Below are 11159 nucleotides of genomic sequence, written 5' to 3' on the forward strand. Positions count from 1 at the left end.
AAGCATAGTTACATGTATTTCAGAAATAATTGAAAACCTCCACTTTTCTTGGTCAAAAATTTTCGCAACACCAGCTCAACCAGGAGGGAAAGACACCACAGCTCGTTGTTGTAGCTCATATTGAATGCAATAGAGCGCAAGCAATGCATGGATTGGCGACGGTAACAAGTGCAGTACTACAGAAGCATACGTTTGCCTGTCAAGCAGTTTTTTGCCGTTTTAAGCACACATTTTATACCTCTATTCATCGAAGTTGTCATTTATCTCCACGGGATGCTTCTACTAGTACTTTGACACATATGACTTATAGGTAGCACTGAAAGCCAAAGAACAAAGTGCTTCCACGTCGAACAATGTCTCAGCATTTACGAACAAAACAGCATGTGTAGCTGTGCATGCTGTTCAATATATAAGCATGCGCCATTTCCTGATATATATGTATGCTTCATTTACTGACAGTGACCTGCTTATACCCAATAACTTAGTTTATTTTTCACCATGTGCTTGCATTGAATATTCCACAGGCATTGTAAGTTAAGCTACCAGAATAACTATCAGCTAGTCTAAGGTTACCTAATTGAACAAAATCATTGTAAAATTTGTGACGAAATGTCAGAAGTATTTATTTCATTCAAAAGAAATGGTTACATAATAATGTTTGCACATTTTAAAAGTAAAAAGGAAGATGAGTGAAACCATACCAATACAAAGACATAAGCACCGAATAATGGCACAGGCTTGCTCAATTAAATCTTAAGCAGAACAGTTTTTTTAAATAACCTCACTACGAACTATCACGTTTTAATTCGAAAAGCACTGCATCTTATTATAAAGCACAAAAATAACCGGTCACATAAGTAAGAACAAGTCTGAGTGTGTCTTTAACACAAGGATAAAAAGTTGGGCGAGTTGGTACAGTAACATGATCTTGGATTGTAGCGCGAAGTGACACGGACACAGACTAGAAGCAGACAGGATGAGCGCTAACTCTCAACTAAATTTTTATTGAAACGAAGAACATATATATATATAGGTGACTGCCAAAAACCGCAGCACATCTAAATGAATATTGAATACATAGTAGTAACATGAAGACGACAAACAAAAGCTATCAGCCATCAACTGCGTGGCAAATCTGAGTGCAAGCTATTCTCTTATAAAGTATACCTGTACGCATTGCGACCGATGTGCTCCCAAGATGTATGAGGCATTAGTCATTGCAGAGTTGTAAGGACATGACAATCCTAGGATGATTATGTTCTTGAGGCTTTTTCCCCACTTTCCATCTTTTGAAACATGTATACTTTAGTCATGAAAACAAAAATGCTACAACTGGCGTGTTATAAGTTTTGCATCTTATTTCCTAGCAGCTCATTGAAACGAGCCACGATGACAAATTTAAATGCTGTTACCTCATCAGACATTCAAATTTCTTAAACACAAACAAAACCAGATAGGCATTAGAGTGAGCATCACTTAAATACATTACACTGGTTTAAAGTTATTGCACCACTTTGTGCCAGGTAAAAACGTTAGAAACATCAAAAATGTTAAGATTCTACGGCCAACCGTGAAAACTAAATCAAAAAATCATTAAGCTTTCTTAAACGGGTACAGGAGCGTTTACAACTGGCCGTCTTGGTGATGGACACGCAGATAGATGAGCAGCCACTCCACTGAGACGAGAATGTTGAGGGCTTCGCATGGAAGTCTGTGAGACACTGCAGAGTAGTTCTTGGTCCACATGAAGGAGGTTGCTTGCATACACGTCTGGGCCACCATACTGAATGCATGGTGTTACCGGAACCTTTTCCCCCTGCATTGTGGTAAAAAAGCATGGTTAAGTTTATACGATATTTAATATGCAGAAAAAGAGGTGAGGCATGCAGACAGGACACGAGAGTAGAGAAGTGAACACGAACGCGAAAAACATGAAAAATTTCATTAAATTGTTTTATTAGATAAAAATTTTATACTATGTGTCATTCATTATGAGGGTTCACAACCGCAACACATTTAATATATAAGCAGGTAGAATTATCAGCTTGGTCAGTTTGTAGAAGCTCGTTTGAGGCAAGAAATCGAGTTTCACAAACACAACCTCAACATTCTTGATTGAAAAAGGAACACCTCACATGACATGCAGTCCTGTGAGTGGGGATTGCACCGTTCAAGAAAAACAAATTAAATCTCGCAGACCGATCCTGAAAAAGGAATAAGCACCTGCTACTGCAAAAAGCGAATTGATAGGTTTTAGTAGCACAAGGGCATCTTTGGCCAATGAGCGCCAAGTCTATATGCAAAGGATAAACTTAGTGCATCTTTACAAAGCAAATATATAAAGATGACTAATGCCTCTCTGCACTACAGTTGCTTTGCTCTAGCATGAAGTCATTTTAATGCATGCACACGTACATACACATGCTAAACCCAAGTGTAACAGTAACCCAAGTGCAGAATTAAAATTGGGCAGCAACAAAGTCGCAACCTTTAACCATTGATTCCAAGCTGTACTAGTGACTGCAGGTAGTACCAATATCGCCAATGACGAGTTGCACTCTTTCTGCCCGATGTTATGCTGCTCTTATTGTCAAAGATGAGTTACAGTCGGCATTGAGGGAAAGCTGCCCTCAAGAGCAGCTCTTATTTTTGTGTTATTTCTAACCAGAGGCCAATGAAGTAATATATTTTTAGAATGAGAATGACACCAAAAAATTGAGTACGTAAAAAATTTGGTAATTTTTCCGGAATTAACTTGGGGGTTAACGGCTAAAGCGGCAATCCAGACACTAGAACAAGTTTTGACATGTCTGCTACCAGTGAATGCTAGAAAATATGTTGGCATTCTGTAGTTTTGTCCAACAATGCAAAAGGGATTCTTAATAACTGAGAAAATAAATGGAAAAGTATCATGAAGTATATTTCGTGAATGTAATGCACAATCACTCAACTTCTGTTACTATATAATCTCCACTTGATTAACCTGCACTTTCTGAACTAGTTCAGGAGGTGCTGCATTTCACTACTCATTCCACCAGTTCAACGTGGCAGCAACTGCTCGTTGTGATTTGTTTTACTTAGTGCAGGCTTTGTACAGGGCGAGTTCACAGCATTCCCTGCACTTAGCCGAAAGGTAGTGCATGTTTACGCAGTAGGTGTGGTGCCGCTTCTGCACGAGTAGGCGCAGAAATCAGAGTTTCATACAATAATTACTAGAGGGAACTCTGACGTTAGTGTCCACAGGAGATCAAACAAGAACGGTTGTACCAGCATGGAAATCATGCGAAGTACATGGATTTGCCTAAACTTCGTCTGTTTAGCTTCAAACGGCTTTGTGACTTTGTAAACTAGTCATTTTCAACAATATACTGTGTAATAAATAAATAAACATTAAAATCGTCCGACGACAGGATTCAAACACAGGAACTCAAGAACAGAAGTCTGATATTGAAACCATTAAGCCACGGGGGCATGTAACGACAAGCGAGTGCAAAGTCTTGATGAATTTATTGCGGGCATACCAGGGCCTTGAGACGCTTGGCGCCTTTTGATTTGGCCACCTGGACAAGCTCAATCGTTGCAATTAATAGCAATTGTGCATGTTGGCGCCGTCTTCTGCACTTCGAAGAGTATAGACTGCGCTAAAATTTACGACAATAAGATTTATATAGCGTATAATATACGAAGCCACAAGAACGTCTGAATTCACAAGCACGAATATCAGACAAATCCATGTGCTTCCCATCATTCCCATGGTGGTACGACTGCAGCGCCAGAGTTCGCTCTAGTAATTACTGTAAGAAACTCTATGGCAGAAATAACCGAAGTGCCTCACATTTTGTTCTGGAGTAATAAACTAAGTTTTGCTGGTCCCATAAATCTTACTGGTCATTAATTCCAAGTTTTAGTGCAGTCACATGTCTAGTAGGCAACTGTGGTATTTTGCATAAACATTGCAAAGCCAACTGTGATGAATGTTCACTCTGGTAAATTGTTTATGATCGAGTAGCATAGACTACTGAAGCTATCTCTGGAAGGCAAGTGAAATAATTTTCTTATTAGCAGCCTTTAAACGGCATTCGAGCATATGACACATGCACCTCAGATATGCAGATAATATTTCCTTGACTCAGCAAGAAGCGATGCTTCATGTTCCGCGAGGCTACTTCTATCAAAGCAGTATTGGTGCTCTCTAAAAACAATGCCAATGCAGATGATCTAAATATTTTTCAGGGGCAAAAGTTATGCCTGAAATCATGCTAGATTAGTTTTTTTAAACACATGTTCAGACCATGTTAGAAGTGCTTCTTAAGATCCTCCTATTTATTCGACTAGTCATATATCTCTACACAAAGGCTACTAATTAGGTCCCATGCTATATCATCATCTTAACAAACACTTCACTTAGTAATACACATGCTGTGATAAGATTTGAGACCACACTGAGATGCTGAGCAAGGTGAATTCATTATTTTTAAAATGAAGCTCCTGTTCCAAACGAGAAGAAAGGATACCGAGGGTCAAAATTTTTCTGAATCACAGCTGGAAGATGCCAGGGAAGGCACGCGGAAACTTATTTGTAATTTTCTATTTAAATGTAGAAATGATAAAGGGAAATGAAAATGGTAAAAAAACCAACCAGGCATGGGGGGAGAACGAACCTACAGCCTTTGCATTAGGCATGCGATGCACTAACCACTGTGCCACCGAGCAGCATTCAACCATCCACAATGGCCCCTCAGATTGTCGACGCTCGAACACGGCCGTAGTACCACAGTGGTTAGTATATCACATGCGTAATGTGAAGGTTATGGGTCCGTTCCCTACCCACAGGTGGATATCTTTTAATCCACTTTCACTTACCTAGAATTTATCATTTCTATACTTCATATAAAAACCTAAAACATGTTCCTGTATGCTTTCCTTGGCCTCATTATCTGCTGGCTTTTTCCAGTTCTGTTATTTCCAACACTTATACATATTCTAATCTGGTAAGTAAACAGTTCTGCATGATGCTGGAATACAATATAAAACATTATTGCATGGCCGTGTTATGTAAAATGCCTTACATTGCCCAGGCAAGGTGTATTTATGTCAATCTGAAAAAAAAAAACAATTCCCACTCTACGCAGAAATGCTGTGTACTGCTGTGTGCAACAGGGTTTAACGAAAACAACTTGTTCAGAAATAAAGCCACCAAACAACGAGGAAATATGAAAACTAGATGAAAATTTGTGCAGTTGCATGTTAAAAATTTAGCACAGCAACAGATGAAGACATAATGAAGGAAGCGCGAGGATGGTTTATTTTGGACACACGAGGCAATATACTTTAAAGATGCATATGAGCTTACATGTGGAGAAATATTGTTTATGTAGCAGCTAAACTACGAACAGGCCTAGAATACACTGATACAAGGTGTCGAGCATGTAAATCTTATCATGCCCTTCAGTCAAAGAAACAGGGCTGTTTCTCATGATTCGCTACACATGGCTGGCTCACACAACTTAGCCACTTCTATATATGCCTTGTAATTACCAGGTGGTCTGTATGACATGTGCAAGCTTTAAATATGTACAAGTGCCACGTAGCTGGACAGCACCAAGGTAATGTCGTTTGCCATCATTTTGAGGAAGTGAAACCAATTCTTGCATTTTTCCTAATTAGGTAATTAGTTAATAACGATTACACAACTGCTCAAATATTATATTCAAAGCAAAAGTGTCAGTGCGAAAATTGTAGAGCATCCTGAAAAATTCCCAATCCAGCTTTCTACTGCTCAATAAGTGCAACAAATTTTTCTTTCAAGCTTGAAAGAAGCCAGTGAACACATGCAAGAAGTGCCGTGCAACTAACCGCTCGTGCACCTGAACACCATTTGGCTCCTCCTTTCATGCTTGAAAAAAACTTTTTGAAAAGAATATTTTAGAGATTAATTAATTATTATTGACTATGTTTTAGGCAAAATGCATGAAATAGTGTGACTGCCACCTCCATTTTCGGCGACATTAATTGACTCCATTTTCATGTCCAAATCCAGCTACACATGGTGCGTGTTTTTATCTGGTTCTGTAATTTAGGCTGGTTTTCACTAATTGAAGCTTCGCACTTTAATAATAGAGTCAGGTTAAAAAGAAATTGGTACATAAACGGTCGCTGTAAGTACTCCATACTCCTTTAACTTAGGGAAAGTGCTTGTGAGGCAAGAAGTTGGTAGTTCTAAGCAGTATTTCTCATTTTGACCTGGTGTTATAGCCCACTTACTATGATGCCATGCTGCTCAGTCATGCTGGTCCCAGCTTCAATCTAGGCCATGGCAGCTGCCCTCCAATGAGGGTAAAATGCAATAACGCTTATGCACTTAGATTCACGTGTACATTAAAGAAGGCAAGGTTCCCAAAACTTCAGGTTGTGACTTTGGAATGTAAAAGTCCATAATTTAATTTTAAAATCTAAAGGTGCTTTATTAGGAGCAGGGGCATCATTTTGAGCTTTTACTGCACTGCCGTGTCACCAAGAAGCTCCAATAAAAACAATTTCTTAGACAACGTACATATCTTGCAAACTTTTACAAACTCTTCTCTGCATGCACCTCTGTTGCTGTTATATTTAGATCCGTATGCCAAGGCGGGTTATGATGTTAGAACATGTTTCAAACTTGTTTTTTTTTACCGCTTTAAAGTTGTTGGTTACTTTGCATCTCTGTGTGTCAAACGCACATTTCAGTACATCAATTTCTTCAGAAAGTGCACTCCTCTTTATTTATTTGTGCATGCAAAAAGGGTTCAGAAGAACTGCTTTCTGAAGGTCTGTATAACAATAAAACTATCCTGTGTAGGCTGCACAAAGAGAAAGGATTGGTTTGTAAATATGATTTAGTTCTTAAAAAAAGAGGCAGCTGTCAGTATTCTGTTCCAAAGTAAAAATTGCCCCTACCTAGCTCTGCTTCAGTTTCCGATGTTGATGGTCCATTCGGGGGCACTCAACTGATAGGCTGCACTTTGGCGATGTGGGTGTGCTGTCTGTCACCAGGCCAGAGGTCGATCGACATCCTCACCAAAAGTCGAGTACAAACGCTATAAAAGAAATATCTCATCATTTTGCTATCAGTTTTGTCATCTTGCGTGTTTCACACACGGCCGTCAGTGAAATATTTCGTCACTTGGATACTGAAAGAAATTCAAGCATTTTCTGGCAGCCAAGGTGATGATGATGATGTGTGGTGTTTTATGGCGCAAGGGCCAGGTTTGGCCAAAGAGCGCAATGACAAGTGGTGATGTTGACGATGTATTATGGAAGATACTTCGCTGTAAACTGGCCTAAAAATTGTCGCTGTAAAGTGCGTAAAATCTACGTGCTATAAAATTATGCCGATGACTAATGACGAATACTATGAACATTAAAATCTATCGATGAAGAATGATGCAAAATAGAAAATATATAGGATGGTAAAATTACTTGGAGCACTGCTGCCTCGCCAGAGCCCTTGAAACACAAGGGCTTAGAGGCATGTGCTATGCGAAAGAGCTATCACAGCGGCATCCTCTGAAGAGAGGATGGCAGCCAAGCTGAATACACAGTAAATGGAGAACATTAAAGAGCAAATGCAGTTGTCACATTAGATTGATCAAGTACAGCAGAAATAGAAAATAAATCAATGATACTCTGTCTGTTGGCTTTGAATGCAAGAAACGTAAAAACAGGAACTTGCAGCCACGCCACTTTGAATTTCCCGCGTTTGCTACACCTCACAAGTTTGGCATGGTCCGGTACTCGGGGATAGTAACCGCTTAAAATCAAAATGAACGAGCGTCGGCATAAATTAACAGGATACTTAACCGGGCAATATTGGCGCATATTGGCGCATAAAACAACTCACGTAGCGAAGCTACTGTCAATTACCCGATGACGCATCTGCGGGCGGTGCGGTTTGGGCGAATTCAAAAAGGAATGAGAGTTTCACTTGTTTCACGCCTACTAAGCTAAGACAGAATTTGAGTTTCTTACTAAACTATACTGGATATTTACGCTCCGGATAAAACGCTGGAAATTTTGTTACGTCACATTGCATACGTATGAAAGTGAGGAAATTGCTTTTATTGTATTCTGCCCAGACGGCATGCAGCTGCTACCACTCTCATGCAACAAAAGCATGAAAGTGGTACTCGTGACACCGAAAACAAACATATACAGCGCCAACGTTACGCCCCTTGGAGTTGGAACTAAGCACGATCAAGCCAGTTAGTTTTCTAGCTTTCATAACGCCATGAACATGACCAAACATCGAGCGAAAAAACTCTCTGCTCTCGAAAATTATTACCGCTTCCATTTACATAGCTATCGCTGCCACAAGCAAAAGTCAATGAGCTAGCTGTCTACAAGCCGCAGATTAGACTGACAGCAACATATTACGGTAACGTAAAACAATTTCCACGCTAACTTAGCAGCCGCGGTGGGCTCTAAGTGCCAAAGTTCTCGTTTGCCGCTCGAAATTCACACCATGATGACGGGCACTGCATCTTTCACATGAAATATTGCACGCTTTGCTCCGGAGCTCAATAGGAGGGCGAAACGTATTTGCACGTACTTACCTGAAATCCACATACCGGAAACCCGTCGACGCTTGCGAGAACGGGGCACACAGCCATACACCCGTACGGCGGCTTGACTTCGACGTGAGGCACTTCTATCAAACAGTTCACATGCGACATGTTTCACACCGATTGCGCGAACACCAGAAAATGACGCAGGCCGCATTGCGACGCCGAGCAGACGTGCATCCACCGATGAGCTGTGTGCGCGGATTGTAGAGAACAAAACCATACAAAACGTTAGGCGCGAGAAGATGGCGGCTCTCGTTGCGGAGACGAAGCGGACGAAGCAATGACGCGCGAATGAATGTTGCCAACTGTTGGTTCCGCGTTATGCCGGCGGTGGTGGCTTTAGTGGCGTGTGTTGCGGCTGTCTAATTTTTTATTTCTTTTCCCCAAACAGTATAGCTAAGATCCGTTATTTGTTTGAACTTTTAACTGTGTCGTTTGGCATTATCTTTGTCTTTTTATGCTATTAAGCGGCCAATTATGACCTCCCAGGTTCGCGCGCGCCAGCTTCGCGCGCAAATCTCAGAGGCCATAAGACAACTCGTTGGGGAATGCCGTTCTTGTCGTTAACGTTTCATCATCGTTTCTTCAACTGAGATAGGTAGTGTCCCTTTTCCCGGTGTTGAGAGGGGGCGATCAAGACGGCATCGCTCCGCGGGGGGCGGGGGAGTGGGTTGGTGTTGGTTCTTATCGCGAAATTCGCGAATCCTGCGATTTTTTTATAACGTAAGCATTTCTATACTTATCCAACAAGAAAAACCATCCGTCCGTCAGTCCGTACCGCACGATATCTTTCAAAATAGAACCCGCAGCAGCGAGTGAATTCACCTTCGTGCTAGCTCTCGCTTCAACGCGACCGAAGCGGCGAGGACACTGCGCTCACGAAGCTCTCAGCTCATGCCGCACTATGCGCTTTATGCAGATCACTTTCATGATAGGTGTACGCGCGTCTGTTTTCAAAGCGAAGTAAACGGTGAGAACACAGCGCGTGAAGTTTTCAGCAGTGGGCACACTCTGTCCACAATGCAGTTCGCTTTCAAGATACGGTTCGCGCGGCCGTGCCAGAAGCAGCCGCCGCCGGAGAACGGTTGATAATGGTTCGACGCGGATGAGGAGGGCTAAAGAGCGATAACAGCTCAAAACGAACGGAACGTCGCCAGCGCGCCTGGCCCCGCCACCTGCAGTACTTTGCTTGCGCCGCCGACCAGAGCAGCTCGTGTCGCCGCAGCGCTGTCGCTTATACTTGTCGGATCAAGTTGCTTTTGATAACGATAACATATAACATTAATAACATTGATAACGACATGGACTGCGTGTAGATGAGGAAGAGTCACAATGCTTACGCACACTTAGACAAATCAGAGAGGAGTTCCTGTGTGATTTTTTTTTACCGGTAATGTGCAGTCAGCGGTGGGACCCAGAATTGACAATGCCTGTAAGAGGGGTGCCAAGCTTCTTTTTTTTTTGTGAGAGTCTTGCCCAGCTCCCAATGATCTGCTCAAGCTAAGACTTGCTGATGGCTGTATGTGTTTTTTTTTTATTGTCGCATGCCCTCGAACCGCCACGAATCCTACAGTGTAATGACATTAGAGCAGTATTCACGTCCAAAGGAAAATGCAGCCGGTAATTGGGCTGCCTAAGGCTTGCGGCCCGGCGGCAGCTGCCCTCCCGTCCCCCGTTTCCGTTGACAAGTTAGGGGGAGGGGTCTAGAGCAATCTTACACCCCCCTCCCCACAGTGGCGTAGCCAGAAAATTTTTTCGTGTGAGGGGGGGGGGTCCCAATTGACCGTGGAGGGGGAAGGAGCGGGGCCATTGCCATAGCAGCAAAAATTTTAGTGTTAGGGAGCGTTACAAGTGCCCGGCGTGCACCAATTGGCTACGCCGCTACTAGCCCCCCCACCCCTCCCCCGCAATCGACGCAAATCGAGCTATCAGAACGTGCATGACACGCATGCATGACATAGCATGAATGACATGCCGCAATCTAGCATGGATATCGTCACATCATCATCATCATCAGCTTATTTTGACGTCCATCGCAGGACGAAAGCTTCTCCAGCGATCTCCAATACCCCTGTCTTGTGCTAACTGGTTCCACATGACTTCAAGTTTCCCAATTCCATCACGTCCACATTATTCTCTGCCGTCCTCGACTGTGCTTCCCTTCCCTTAGCACCCATTCTGCAACTCCAATAGACCAGCAGTTTTCTCCCTTACGCATTGCAATGTCTGCCCAGCACGACTTCTTCCTCTTAATGTCAACCAGAATATCAGCTATCCCCGTTCGCTCTCTAATCCATATCGCTGTCTTCCAGTCTATTATCGTCATGCCTAATAATTTTCATTCCATCGCGCGTTGCGCGGTCCTAAACGTCTTCCCAAGCTTCTTTGGTAACTTCCAAGTTTCGGCCCCATACGTTAGTAGCGGTAGAAAGAAATGGTTCGCAGTAAGCTCCCTGGTCATGATTTAGTAATGCCTGCCGTAAGCTCTCCAGCTAATTTTTTATTTTTGTTAATTTCCTTGATCGGAGGCCCCTGCGAGTAATTAACCTCAATAAA

General features: G+C 42.3%; 1 long non-coding RNA gene across 1 annotated transcript; it reads right to left on the reverse strand.

The window, feature by feature from the left end:
* Positions 1-604: 604 nt before the first annotated feature.
* On the reverse strand, positions 605-9165 carry LOC140213017 (uncharacterized). The gene is made up of 3 exons (XR_011889954.1): positions 8592-9165; positions 6937-7076; positions 605-1816 (listed from the first exon to the last, which is right to left on the reverse strand). It is a non-coding gene; the product is annotated as an uncharacterized lncRNA (long non-coding RNA).
* Positions 9166-11159: the final 1994 nt, after the last annotated feature.

This window comes from Dermacentor andersoni, chromosome 8 (assembly GCF_023375885.2).
Source record: "Dermacentor andersoni chromosome 8, qqDerAnde1_hic_scaffold, whole genome shotgun sequence".
Lineage (NCBI taxonomy): Eukaryota > Metazoa > Arthropoda > Arachnida > Ixodida > Ixodidae > Dermacentor > Dermacentor andersoni.